Source organism: Emydura macquarii, unplaced genomic scaffold, assembly GCF_026122565.2.
Source record: "Emydura macquarii macquarii isolate MOO-44397 ecotype Brisbane River unplaced genomic scaffold, CSIRO-AGI_Emac_v2 contig_1477, whole genome shotgun sequence".
Taxonomy (NCBI): Eukaryota; Metazoa; Chordata; order Testudines; family Chelidae; genus Emydura; species Emydura macquarii.
In genome coordinates this window covers 13453706-13468732 of record NW_027131614.1, presented here as the reverse complement: position 1 = coordinate 13468732, position 15027 = coordinate 13453706, and the positions used below count along the sequence as shown (strand labels likewise).

At 43.7% G+C, this 15027-nt stretch overlaps 1 protein-coding gene across 1 annotated transcript in view; it reads left to right on the top strand.

Annotated features, from left to right (window-relative positions):
* ADHFE1 (alcohol dehydrogenase iron containing 1) overlaps positions 1-13525 on the top strand; it is a 52180-nt gene extending 38655 nt beyond the window's left edge. Inside the window, exons 15-16 of the transcript XR_010920872.1 lie at positions 10624-10754; positions 13191-13525. The gene's annotated coding sequence lies outside the window, so the exon portion shown is untranslated. The remainder of the gene's footprint in view (positions 1-10623; positions 10755-13190) is intronic.
* The last annotated feature ends 1502 nt before the right edge of the window (positions 13526-15027 follow it).

Here is a 15027-nt window from a genome sequence, read left to right as displayed (position 1 = left end):
ACATCCCCATCACCCTCTTATCTCCTGCCCAAGGAGCAATAAAACCCTGGGGTCTCACTACATTAGTTATGGGAGAAAGACAGGAAAAACTTGAACTATACTGAAGGAACCAAAGGTGTGTCTTCCCAATGGGCTGAGACCCTTCCTGGCTCCTAGAGGGAAGGAAACTTAGGTCAGCTACAAAACAAAGCAAACAAGAACAGAAAACAAAGGGCAAAACCATAAACTGCCAAACACTATTGAACGTATAACCCTTCTGCCAGTTGGAGTGGGCAGCAGCAAGGGCAGAGTTCAACATCTAGGGGTTCCTTTCAACAATACAACACAACTGGCTCGAGCCCCCACCCAGTAACCTGGAAAATTATACGTCACTCCCCATCCGCCTCCAAAAAGCAATACTTTCCCTCTGGCAAAAACAGAGTCTGAGTGTAGAAAGAAACCATTTAATAAAAGGTGGGAAGTAACAGCATGAATTTGGAAAAACAGTGCAAGCAGGATTCATAACACCCGCAGAGGGTGTTGGGCAGTGTCCATTGCCTCTGCTTTCTTTGTCCCCCACATCCCACTCCCAGTAGTTGTCCTTGGTCAGGGATGACCCAGATTTCAGAGGTACATCTGAGTGAGTTCACCTCCCATGGTGGCTAGAGAAGGAGGGGAGAAGGCACCTTGCTTGCCCCACAGGCCATCACCGCCACACCATTTGTCACTCCGCTGGCCACCCTGCAGCCATACACCTGCCGCTCTGTCAACCGTACTGCTGGCTGTTCATTGCCCCTGGGGCCGCTCCACCAGCTGTCCCACTGTATACCATCACCTGCTGCTACCACCCTGCTTCTCCACTATGATCTCTGTGGGTTGGTCTCTTGAGGTTCCACCCAGCTCTCCGATTGTCAGCTCTTAGTGGGTGAACCTCAGTGCTGACGCAGGCAGCAGCGCTGTCCCCCAGTAGATGAGTTCAGTTCTAGCGAGCACTTAACAAAACAAAAAACTCCTAATAAAATCTTAAGTATCTCTATATTTTGAACAGTGGGAGGGGGGAATTAAACCATACCTGGGGCTCTTGGGCAGAGCCCACACTGCCAGGCAGGAATACTAGTCCCCACCCCTTATCCACCTTCACAAGGCTCTGGCATCTGAGCCCCTTGCTTAGCCAGTTCTATTCAGAGGAGATTGACCCTTCAGTTAGAACAAGCAAAGCACAGTTCTGCTGCCTTTGCTCATGCAATAAGGGTATGTGGACTCTGCTGTGATCGAGGCAGTGGGATCGAGTGTAGACCTGCTCAATCGATCCCAGATGGCCCCTCCTGTTGATGCCGGTAATCCACCTCCCCAAAAGGAGTAAGGCTGCTTCGATGGGAGGGCATCTCCCATCAACGCAGCACCGTGAAGATATCACAGTACGTCAACGTAAGTATGTCAATGGGAGATACACAAGCTACATTGATTGCCAGCAGCAGTGTAGACCAGACCTAAGGAAAACAACATTTCATTACCCCTGAATTTAACACTAAAGTGATTTGTAACCCAACACCAGCCAAAGGGATCATTTGGGCAAAGCAGTCCCATCATACTGAGCACCTTAGCAGGATGTGTGCTCATGCAAATATAGGCTGGTCCTGATGCTTGTTCCCCTCCTCCCAATCAGCTCAGCAGGGGAGAGCTCATTCAGACCCTGCTTACAAAAGACAATCAAATCAAGCTCCTTATCTCCTCAAGCACTGTCAGGCTCAGGGAGCAGCTCAAGAAGAGATTGGTCCCTCTCCGCCATGACATCTGCTCTGATAGTGGGAGAAGGGATCAGTACACGTCATCTCCCTTCCTGCTGCATGTCCAGAGCCTTGTACAAGACAGAAGCATTTGAAGCATCCGTTGATACAACCCATAAAATACAGATAGGTGCAAAAAGATATTATAGGCACTACGCACCTGTCCCAGTGCTTGATTCTGCAAATCTTAATACTTGTTTTAACTTTGTAAAATGCAATTATAACTAATGTTGGCTCTGAACTGCAGGGGGCTATCCTTTCTGTGAAACAGAGCTTTTATTAAAGCTGACATTTTCTGAGCCCTCTCTTTTTTATGATGTATTTAATTAACCAATTTGTATGGTGCCTTTCTCAAAGTATCTAAACCCCATTCAGTACAAAGCAACACAAGTAAAAAGTCCTAGCAATGTTTGACTTACGAATGCATCGTGCCTGAGGTAATGCTGACCAATAGTCAGGAACACACACCTGTTTGGGGCAGCACTTAATATGTGCCTACAGTTAAGCATATAAGTGCTGTCCTGAATAAGGATGTACATAAGAAATGCTTAGAGGCTTTTCTGATTCAGGGCCGTATATTTTTAAGGAGCAGGCTCTATTAAACTAGAAGCATCAAATCTGAATGAGTGAGCACTTGATCAAGCCTGCTGTGACTAAAGTTGCCAAATAGTTTCCATTATAACATCTTTCCTCCCTCTCACGTTCATTAATTTTCACGACCACCATGACTGAGACTTTCAAAGAGAAGTTGCTGGCAGAGATGTTCTTTTTTTTAATTATGATTATTAAGTTTGAGCAAAGTCCATTCTACAATTTTTGAATCTTGGGACAGAGAATAAATGAAGTTGTCCCATAGTAAATATAAAGGTAATATTAACCACAGTATTTTAAAAATAGGGCTACAGCAAAAAATCCTGAAAGATGAAATTGAGCAAAGACATAGGCTTTGCTCAGGACTAGCCCAGTTGCTTGGTTTTGGTAAAAAGGTTTAAAAATAAAATGACCAATTGAAAAATCATTTATGAGCTTTTGTGGGGTTTTTTTAGGAAAGCCAGATGAGACTCTGCCCCTTTGCCACATTACTGCACATTCTCCTGTAAATAAACTAACTCCACTGTGGCAGGGACAGAGGCTGCTGCAGCTGGGACACTTAATGGGAAAGATATTGCCTGGAGCCAAATAGTCAGAGAGTGTCCACCTGGCCTCAATTTGTACATGCAGTTTTTACAGACTATCCCTTAGAATGTGCATGTGTGTACAGTAACCCATTTAGACTCACTTTGCTCACAGAAAAGTTTGTGTGTGCATATTCTATCACTTACGTGCCATGGTGCTCAATGGTTGCTCTCATGCAGTTGTATATGTCAACAAGCAGAAGCCACGTTTTGAAAACTTTGTCCTAAATGTCCCAGTGAAACACAGACAGTTTTTTAAAAAACTACAATAACATGAGTTAAAAAACTGCAGTTGCCAGGAAATAGCCTATTAGCTGACAATTTTTGTTATTTGGGAAATGCTAAACTTCCATTTAAAAAAAATTTTTTTTTTCCTGTTGTAATGAAACAGCCGACACAATATAAACAGGTAGAAAACTTTTTACAGCCAAATTATAACAATGAAAAAGCTAAGAACCAATCTTCTATAATCATCTCACTGCAGTGTTAATTTCAAAGTCTAAGTGGAACCATTTTCATGCTAATCAGAGTTCAAGTAAAAAATTTTGTTCAAAAGGTTTTGAGGAAAATTTACCGTTTTCTTGACAATTTGTGGGAGGGTTTACATTTTCTATCTTTTTGGAAGACAAAAATGAAAAACATTGTTTTCAAAAATGGAAGCTGAAAAAAATTGGTATTCTCAAAAAATTGGATTTTTTTTTTAAATCACAAAATAATGCTTATTTTTTGACCAACTCTAAATATAATATTAAATAGCTGCAAGTTTTTTCCCCTACTTTTGTGAAATGTGGAAATTAAAGGCAAAAAACTATTCATGCAACACTATAGTAGATAGTTAAAAATAATTTTTTTTTAAAATAAGTAAATGCAAAAGTTAATGTTCCAGGAGCAAGATTAACAGGGATATTCAGTAAAGTCATAGACCCTGATTCTGCTCTCAGCTATACTGGTGCAACTGTATTAATGCCATGTATTAACTTCCATTGAAGTCAATAAAGTTACACCAGTGCACCAGACCTATGTCATAAGCTGTTCCTGTTTTCTGGTTAAAGGTTTAGCTTAACACAAATATGTATCATAATATAAACAGAATATGCAGTGCAACTGTGTTGATTTGGAACCTTAACTTCTATACGCTGACCTTTGGTGATTTTAATTTAGCCACCTCCATGATGTATTAGTTGTGGTTTTGTACTTTTAATAGGCTGCTTTATGTGAATGTTTGACCATAAAGCCTTAACTAGCCAGTTGACACTGAGGTGCTGATTTACATCTGCAATCAAACAGATAACACATTTTAAAGATTGATTGTCAAAGGCACCAATACATTGCTACCTTGTTATGTGGTGGTGTCACTTGTTTCTATGCAATTAAAGGACACCATTGTGTGGCACTGTTGATGTTACTGTGGACACAGCTGTAGAGGGTTTACTCTTTATGTAGAATTTGTTATCTATCTTCAAATAAAAGTCGGACAAAGAATAAAACTTCATTGAAAATATGGCTGTATATTTTAAATAGATATTGGAAATAAAAGCTTCTTTCTCTTCCATAAAAACAAAATGACAATATATAGCAGTTATTGCTTTTCTGACCTTTTTCACCTTAAGATAGATAAATGGTTATTTGGATTAGAAATCCTATCCTAGCCAGGAGACTGGATGCCACTGAGAATGACAAAGATGTTTTTCACCACTAGGTCACTGTCACAAATCCTATTAGGTCTCCAATGACCATCATACCATGAATAGCCTATGTGCAATGGGTTGGTGGTCTTAGTCCAGTTCCCAGCAGTCAGGTCTCTGTATCGTAAAAGCTATCACCACAGTTGGTGCCCTTATTGCTAGTCTCAGGGGAGAGACCAAGGAATACATGCGTAGAGACTGAACTGCCCTCTTTCTACACCATTCAAACCAATGGAATCATGCCATTGATTTCAATGGGAGCAGGGTCAATCTCCCTTTGAGATAGTCTGTTGTAATAAATGGAGCCTAGGAGGCCTACTTTAATTGTTAACCTACCAGTGAAAAGTGGGTAAAGGTTTATGAATTGTCACAATGAACTGTGTTATAAAATGGTGTAAGGAAAAGATGTAAGAGGACTGAACTAATTTAAAGGGTTTATTGATACCACTCAAGGATTGTGTTAAAACTATGCCTGGTAAACAAAAGGAATAGAGGACCAGACATTAATGGACCAAAATTGGTGCTTCAAAAATTAGGCTTAATTGGTGAGCAAAATAATGAGTGGATGGACCATTCCACACATTGCCTTTTTTGGGACCCTTATAAAGAGATTTTGGGAAAGACAAAACACCTTTTTACCATCACTGCAAGGAGGATTGTTACCGTGATACCTGACCTTGCTACTCTTCTGGGGATGCTTGGACATCATCACTGCACCAGCAAGAACCCAAGCCTGATGCATAGGAGCTCCTGCTCTGTCTTCCCCTCCCGCGTGTGTGTGCTCTTTTCCATTCCCCCGCTAACTTCCTCCTGGCCTCTCTCTCTCTCTTGGCTTTACACCTCATCCTGAGATCAACTACAGTGCACAGCACCAGCATGGTGAAATGAGACATCCTGTCCAGCTCTACTCATCCTGACGATTAGTGAAGGAGAGGGACCTGACCAGACCAACCAGATGCTATCCCTGACCGGGAAGGCGAACCAAAGTCCAAAGAAACAGCTGTTGTGGCTCTTCTGCCAGCCTAAAACATCTGTCTGTGACTGACCAGCCATGCTGTATCCTAGGAACACCAATAAAAGCCGGATTTCTTCTGTCTTTACTGTCATATCTCTTCTCTCCCTTCTGTGTCTGTTTTATCTAAGTCTATGTCTACACTGATGGTGGCAAAGTCGCTGCCGTCAGATCGACTTATCTGGATCGACTGAGCGGTCAGTGACAACCCGATCAGTCGATCCAGAAGTCAACGTTATTAATCCACCCCCGCAAGTGGCGTAGTGCTGCATTGACGGGAACGCAGTTCCCATTGGCACAGTGCAGTGAAGACGGCGCACAAAAGAGAAGCACAGCAGTCGACGGGAATTACGCAAGTTCTTTGCATACTTTGCGTAACTCCATCAACTGCCGCCAAATCACAGAGGTATGTGTAGATCAAGTCTTAAGCAGGAAAATGACTATCATTCCTGATTCAGAATTGAACAACAGAAATAACTCTTTCTTCCTCACCAAGAAGGATTGTTTGACTGAATAAGAAACTATAACCAATATTCACTGTCTCCAAAAAGGGACATTGTTAGGTATTGATTGATTGTTTTGTATAATCACTCAATTTCAGCTTCAATGCTCTTTGCCTCATTTTGATTCTTTTCCTTTTGTGTGTTTCAATCAATACATTTTTAACCTTTGACATGAATTTCCTAACCAAGAAGGTTGATATTTCTGTATATCAAATCCCAAACCTTGTTTGTCACTGTTTGATATTGGACCGTGACAGGGTCTCATTAACACATTTGACTCTTTGTGTGATTTTATTCCAGCTAAACTAAAACAACAGGTCTTTCCATAGTGTGATTGAAGCATAAGCATAGATCTGTGTTTGTTCTGTGGCTAAGCAGAGAAACTTCTGTTCTTTTCAGGTTCTTCTACTGCCCTGGACATCCTAGTAACTGGGTTCCTTCCAGAAATGCACTAAGCAACATGACTAGCATTTCTCACATGTGATTCTCTCTCTCTCTCCTGTCTCCCTTTTTCTCGCCAAACAGAAAATTCAATGAGTATTTTTTAAATGACTATTTAAATTACTATTTTGCATGGCCCGTGCTGTGTGCGCTGGTGTTTGAAGGCAAAGTCAAAGAAGTGGCCTTACATTTTGAACGGAAAGTGGTGAGTTTGGGATTGTTCTTAGCACCTGTGAGAGCTCAACCCCCCACCTTGGATTGGCCCCCAAGGTCACTTTCTGGTGTTGTCAATCTGGCACATTTCATAAGCAGTCCTTTTATATTTAAAATATAATCCTACCCTTGTGACACAATTAACAAGACTATCAAATGATGCAATTAGCAAAATATAGCGTTAACATGAAGAGATGGATTTTCAAAACAAGGTGAGCATATATTTGTCTGTGCATAACATGCATGCAAATATCTGATATACAAATGAGACATTTGTACAATCAAGTAGAATGCCCACACACATATGTGTGCAATTTTCACAGCTTGACCATCTGATCCCAAATATATAACGTTTCCAAGGGTTTGGGACTTGGTAATAATGGTGGTAAAGCCAGTAGCAATTAACTCATCTGTTCCAAATAATGTTCTTTTATGACCTGATACAGCACCAATTAATGGCACTGCCAAAACTCTCTTGGACTGGAATGGTGCAAGATTAGACCCTTAGTGAGGGTTCATCTGTGAGAAAAAGAATCCATTTGGTATTGGTGCATGCAAGTTAAATTACATTCCCAGAGTTTGACTGTTGACTTGCAGTGCACTGACCAAGCATTTTCAATTTTCACTCAAGTTATTGACATGGTTGTTTCATATCTGGTTTCATAATTAGGAATGTTTTGATACTTTTTGCTTTTGTTTAATTTAGATCAAAGTTGACAGTAATTTGGCAATTAGACAAAAGAAAGATCCAGTTTTTTTTTTCTTAATGAATTTTGATCATTATTAAACTAACTAGCGTCTACCATTTATATGACAGAACTTTCTTGTTCTTTAATATCAAAACTATTTGGAGACTTGCATGCTGTCCACAATAAAGCTAATGGCCTTGGTTCTCTGTTGCACTGCAATTTATGTAGTCATTGCATAAAGTAGCTTTAATGCTACCATTCTGAATGACAAGTGTTATACAACCACATTGCACTCACTTTACGCAGGTTTAAGTACTTGTAGAATGTGCAAGGTAATGAAGCATCAAACCCCATGTCCCATGTGTTCTGTTTTTGCCTTATGAGAACCTAGGTTCAAGTTCTTGAGTTTTTATTCTTTAAGCAGTTGCTTTCTTTTAAATGTGAAATAGTAAGTTCTGCTTTCTTTTGGAGAGGATTACCTCTGTGTGCCCCTCATCCTCGTTCCCCCATCCTCCCCAACATTTCAAAACTAGAAAGAGGGACAATTATATACAAAAATTAGGACTTGTCTTTGAAATCCATTGAATTCTATTGGACCAACAGAGCTTCTTAGAGGGGCACAATGGGAAAATGGGGAATAGTTTGAAATAAAAATAGGGCTCGTCCCTCCTAGGTAAAGATGATTGACATATACTTTTCTCCAACTGAAGGATCCAGTAATATGTTTATTCTTTGGGTTAATATGTCTCAACATGTTGTTTTAAAAATAAATCTCGGACTTTACCATTTATTATCACCATTCAATTGGCTGGACTACTGATTTCCAAACTTTTCCTAGTCCTGGAATGAAAAATAACAGGTAGTAATGTGAAAATGCTGTGTTTTAGGGGGATAGCTAGGAGAACATCATGTGTTTACCAATAACCATATTAAAGTCCAAAGGATGTAGAATCTACAAATATTTAATTATTCTTAAAAAGATGCCATCACTGGTTTGAAGCCAGAAAGCCCTTTACTATTTTATATTAGTAAACCCCATCCTCTAAGCTCTGTTCAGTATATGCAATGGGATGTACAGAGTAACTGAATGGATTACCAGAAGGAAAAATAAGGATAATCATTTTAAGTTTAAAGACTAATGGGTCAGAAGAAAATGGCAAATAGGGATTATCAGCTCCTTGTGAATCAAAAATCTTGGGAGCTGTGTGATTTGAAGAAGACAGACCCGCACCCAGCTTATGATCTTGGAAATCCTTCTCAGTATTAATAAATCTTAGTCTCTGAGGAGATTTACTTTAATCAGATTCCTAGAAACAAGTCATGTACTTAAAGTAATAAGATCTTTGACACCTTTATTGGCAGTATCAGTAGAGGGGCTAAGGACTGAATCAGTGAAGAAACCAAATAACCATCTCAATCTTTCAGAACAGTGTGTCGGCTCACTAACTGGGTGGGAATTCTTCCCGGGTTGACGCAGTATGTTGCATGCAGGGACACTGGAACAATTTTTATAGTGGACGTGCTGAGAGCCATTGAACCAAACTGTAAACCCTGCATAAATTGGAAACCACTTCAAGCAAGGGGGTATGGAAGCACCTCCAGCACCACTAGTTCCAGCACCTATGGCTGTATGGCATTTATACCATAAGAGTCTAACCTTTCAAAGACAAGGATATTCACCATTAAAGCTACCAATCTGTCTTAAATTCAGCCAATTGTGCCTAGATATTGCAGGGGTTTGATAGCACAGGGTGATCTCCCATACCATCTGTGCTGCACTATTCCAACACCACGAGGTAAGCTAAGAACAGAATGGTAGCCTGTGGACGTGCCCCTGGAATCAGGGAGCAACGTCCGGGTCAGGCTCCCTCTCTGGGTCCTCCTCAGAGGAGGACCACCCCTCCTGGCGACCTCTCACCGGGAGCAGTCTTGTGCCTTTCTCAGGGCAATCAGCCTAGCGCCAGGCTCCTAGGCCAGGCGGGCAAAGTAAAGAGTCTATAGCCAGGCCCCCAGGCGGAGCTGGCGAGGCGAGGCAAGCCATCTATAGCCAGGCCCCCAGGCGGGGCTGGCGAGGCGAGGCAAGCCGCTCTCTGGAACGGCACAGCGGGGAAGGCTTCCTCACGGAGGATAGGGAATGGGGGAGGGGGACACAGGCCCGCCCATCTCCACTGCGTCCCAGCCCAGGGCCCTGGCAGTGGCAACAGCATTTGCCACTGGGTCGGCGGGGCTCCAGCCGCAACACGCCACCCGGGTTGCCCCTGACTCAGCCACTAACGTGTGGCGATCCCTGGGCTTCTTCCTCCCCGAAACCCCCCGATACCTGCCTCCTCTGGGTCGCTGAGGTTCGGTAGACCTGCTAGGCCCTCCTCGTCCACGGGCGGCACCTCAGGTAGCTCCATGGGCTCATCCTCGGAGGGTAGCTCCTCCAGGTCCTGCGGTCCCCAGGCAGGGCAGGTAGGCCCTCGGGGTCCCAGGCTCGGCACTGCTCTGGCAGGTTCGCCTCCGGCTCCCAAGCCCTGGGTGTCTCCAGGGGGTTCTCCACAGGCTTGTAGTCCTTAGGGAGCCCCAACGGGCCTTCTTCCGGCTCCCAGGCCGTGGGGGTCTCTGGGGGGCCCTCCAACTCCCAGGCCGTAGGGTACCTGGGGGAGGCCTCAGTTGATCCCCAGGCTAGGTTTAAGGTCGGCCACTCCCTCTCTGCACAGCTTCCCCGGCCCAGCCTTTGCTAGGCACTCCAGAGGAGACATCCTTCCCCTTCAGCCATTTCCCACCAACTAAGCTCACCGGCCTGGCTCTTAAAGGCCTAGCTCCGCCCCCTGCTTCCGGTCAGGTGGGGCCACTGGGGCCTTTAAAGGCCTAGACCCACCCCCTTGCTTCTGGTCAGGAGTTTCCCTAGGGCAGGCCTCTGTCAGCCAGGGTGGGTCTGGCTCCCTCTCTGGGTCCTCCTCAGAGGGGGACTACCCCTCCTGGCTACATAGCCTTAACAGAAAACTTTCTTTTGTAGGTTTAATCTCTCTCTCCATATTAGGTATTTTCTAAGGTGCCTATCACTGTGGTATCTAAGTGCTGATGCCAACATTTAGTGACATCCTCAATGTATTTTTCACATCTTAATTTTAAATTTATCTCGTTTTAACTGTAGAATATAAACAAAAGGGGAAAAGGTGCTTTGAAGTCCTACAAAGACACAGTCCTTGATCCTGCAAGTCATTGTGCGGCATACAGCAGAGAGCATGCTGCTGCTACGGGAGAACATGCATGAGCATGAATCAGGTGAAGTGCTAGGTGCAGACAGCCAAGTGGCAGGAAGTGTCAATCCCATTGTTTATTTTCTGTAGTTAGTTTTTTATTTATACTATGTGAAAATGTGCGCCTGTTCACTTATTTGCAGCTGTGTAGGGTAGGAAAGGGGTAGCCGCATATAGACACCTTTGGGGAAATATGGATTTATGTGATCCAAATGAAGCCTTAGGAAAAGGGGGTAAATTGGCAGCAGACTCACTGATGTGGGATTAGGTTCCATGGTGCGTCCTGCTCCTTGCTGCATGCAGCACTCCTCTCCTGAATTGTACAACATCATATCCTCAGTATGGGCAGAAGGAGAGGGAGAAGGCTGGGCCACAAGATGGTGAAGCTGAGTTCCCTTCCAAGCTATTCTACCTTGTGGGAAGGGCAGACTGGGCAGCGGGGTGGAATGGAGGCCCATGAGCCATGAGAATGGCCTCTGTAATCCCAACATATCTGCCCCCCCCAAAGGCCACATGCCTATCCCCGGGCACATGGCCGTGGAATCCTGCACTCTAAAGGGAAGGCAGCATGTGCCATCAGTAAGTTCAAAGTTGTAGAGGTTTCATTTCATATTGCATCATCTTTTGGGTTTGTCCATGGGAGAGCAATATGTGGCCTTTAGTGATCTTTGCCTAGGTATCCAAGCTGTGCATTTTACATGCCAAATAGCTCCAACTGCACAGATATGGGAATCACATTTCCAGTTCACATAATGCAGCTGTGTGTTGTTCTCAAAATGGTGTCGTCCACATTACGAATCAATAGTCGGTGTAATTTAAGGTTGGTAAAGGCAGAATAGTGCAAAAAAGAGTTTAGTATGTGCAACAATTATCCTGATTTCCTGCTGACTGGGAAAAAAGAAATCACTGAATCAATATAGATCAAGCTGCTTTAAAAAAAACATAAAACAAGTCTGGAAGATGTAATGACAGTTTGTTTTCCACCAACATTTTAATGGATTGTTAGTACAGTATTATTAGACTATGTCAGACTTTTTGGTGATTGTGCATTAAATGCCTTTAGTCAGTTACCAGTGCAGGACCTGATGCTGCAAGGTCTCCATGTGCAAAACTCCTTGGGATTTCTGCTCACCAAGGGCATACATCCGATCTTTGTTAAAACTAACATGAAACTCAGTGGTGTGGGCATTGCTGGAATGGATTATTAGGGACCTGAACTGGCCACTACATACTACTGGGCATAGAGTGTCTTACAATGAGCAGTCATATGGACTTCTTCATACAGACTTTTCATGAATGGGACTATAATTTGTAAATACATTGACTATCTATTTATACCTCTTTCTTCCTTAAATGACCCAACCGGAGGCTTTTCTCTAGAATCCTGCAATGTCTTTATATAATTAGTATGTGTCATGTTTTGAAGCTTTTCTTGGGATTCTCTTTGTATTTTCTTTGTATTTCTATTTGTATTTTCCTTTAAAACAGTAGAGCTTCTGCCCTGCTTCCTGTTGCAGACTAGGAAGGTCAGAATGTTTTTTAAATTTCTAACTAACTTTCTCTCTCACATTTGGAGAAAGACCCATAACACCAAGTTTCAGCCCAGTGCAACTTTAAATACTCACTTTATAAACCCATCATATACTCACGCATATTTAAGTTGGGACGCTTTCACTATAATTTTGAAAGACTTTTTGTAAGCCACTATAGGAATAAGATAAAACTGGTTTACAGCATGTTTATTTTTCTTGAGCATGTTCATTTATCTAGAGAAAGAAGCAGACTGTCAGAGGCTCATTATTAAGTGGGATTGGCTACCTTCATTTCTAACATGCATCTATGCTACTATTCTTGCACCAGTGCACTTGTTTTACTATTTTTCTTTTTGTTGCTGTTGGTCACATTTCTGTGGACAGTAGGTTACACTTACCTGGTCTTTTCCAGCAAACAGCCCAATGCTACCATTGCACCTTTGGCCTATAAAGATGTGTGTTAGAGATTCTGTGCAAACACCATACATATATATTTTTGTCTCAGTTTATTTTTAAGTGGTTAATTGTGCATACATTTGAGGTCACAATCCCATTCCAAAAATACCTGTGGTTTATCCTTATCATACTGCCAAGTTAACAGTAAGAAGGTGGCTCAGTAGGGATTAGATTTACCTGTTATGCAACAAAGTATAGGATCCAATGAGAACAATAAGGTTATAGACTTGAGAGGGCGACAGCTCTCATCTACACAGGCAAGGGAAACCCTGAGCCCAGTCTTACACCCCTGAAGCCAATGGAATATTTGCCATTGACTTTACTGGGAGCAGGATTTGGTCTTGAGTTTGTTAGAGAGGTGCTAATGTGTTATGTGAAGCCAGTGTAAATAGGGCCTGAAGATTTCTGATGTTTCAGTGTCTTTAATTCACTAATGGTTTTCTTTTTTTTTCTTTTTTTTTTTTTTACAATAGAGATTTTTTTAAAATTTGTTTCCCTTCCAAGTTACCGACAATGACCCATTCAACAGGACAGATTTCCCTCCTTCTTTTCCTAAAAAAGGGGTCTGGACAACTCAAATTTCACAGGGAAGTCTTGCTGCACTGTGTGGTTTCTGAAGGTATGACAAAGAAACAGTTTGACAATGTCTGTGATGCTGGAGAATTTTCTAGTTCTGAGTGCCTTGTGCTGATTGGCTCTGCTCCAACTGCCTCCCTCTCCGCCTCTTCACTTCAATCTCACTTCATGCCTGCCCCTCTCATCCTCCTCTTTTCCCCTGCCCTGTCCCCATCAGCTGTCTTCCCTTCAGTCTCCCCTCTTCCTTCATTTTCTTTCCATTTAACTGATCCCCTCCACCCACCCACCAAAAAAGAGATTGTAATCGTGGAACTAACATAACATTTGTTGCCATCACATCGCTCACTCTGCTTGTGTCAACTCCCTTACCCCCACCCTGTGTCTGTCTTGTCTGCATGGATTGTAGCCAATCCTATAACAAAATATATAAAGATTTATTAAATATGAAAGGGAAATGAGTTAAAGCAGGTAAACATATATACACAAATGAGTTACGTTCTTACATTTCAATAGCCGCATCTATGATCAGCAAGCTCTATATGCCTTTATGCCTAACCCAGGCTAAGCAGCTGGTGATCTCTTGCTAATGCCTAGAAAAACCTTGTTCCCCTGAGTCCAAGTAGCACAGAGATACTAAGTTCCTTCTGTTAGGGTTTTTAATCCCCCTCCTGCCATGTGCTCTGAGCAGCAAACTCAGCTGATGGAATGAGTCCACATGCACAACTCATCTTCATGGGGAGGACGCGCAGAACAACAAAAAGTCTTTTGTCCTCCTGCTGATGATATGTAGGGAAATTCCAGTTGCAAAGTTCCACAATAGTCCGTCGGGTATAGATGGACCTTTCCTTTTGGGAAGAACGTAATGCTTTCTGTTGAAGATCAGACTTTCACATTAACTAATGTCTCTCGTGTCGGATAATTTACAGTATCAGAGGTTCACGATAGAAATGCTCAAATATTACCTTACCATATGAGATATATATGTTGTAAGTGAAATTACCGCACGCAGCAACTCAGAAGCATGCAGTAAATTCTAAACTCCAAACACCCACATCCTGCTGCATCCTGCTCACATTGACCAAGCAAGGCTGCTCACTACTCTCAGACCTTGAAGATGGAGATGGGTGGGGACTGGACTCAGGCAGCCCAGCTGGCAGGATTTGGGGTGGCTGGGACCAGTGCTTGTGCCTACTGACGTGCCAGGGCTGGGGCATCCCGGCACTGGGGTGTGTGGGGGTGGGCCGGCCCTGCCCACCTCTCTGGGGTTGGGGCTGCCTGGCCCAGCCTGGCACTTGGGCCGTCCGGTGCTCTGGTGCTGGGGTGGGTCAGCCAGCCTGGGTCAGTGCTGGGGCAGGTCGGGCCAGCACTCAGGGAGTGGGATAGGGTGGGGTGGGCTGGCACTCTGGTGCTGGGGCGGGCCAGCCAGCCACGGTCTGCGGGTGGGTCAGTGCCGAGCCAGCACTCTCGTAGTGGGGCGGGGCAGGCCAGCACTCAGCATTGGAGTGGGGCGGCACACTGGGGTGTGATGGGGCATCACTCGGTGCTGAGTGGGCTGGCGCTGAAGTGGTCCAATACTCCAGGACTGGGGCCACCTGGCCAGCCTGGTGCTCAGGCCACCCGGAGCTCTGGTGCTGGGGTGGGCCAGTGCTCCAGCACTGATTGGGCTTGCCAGGGGTGTGGCTCCAGCAGGGGAAGGGGCGAAAGGGGCGGGGCTGAAGGTGGAAGGGGTGGGGC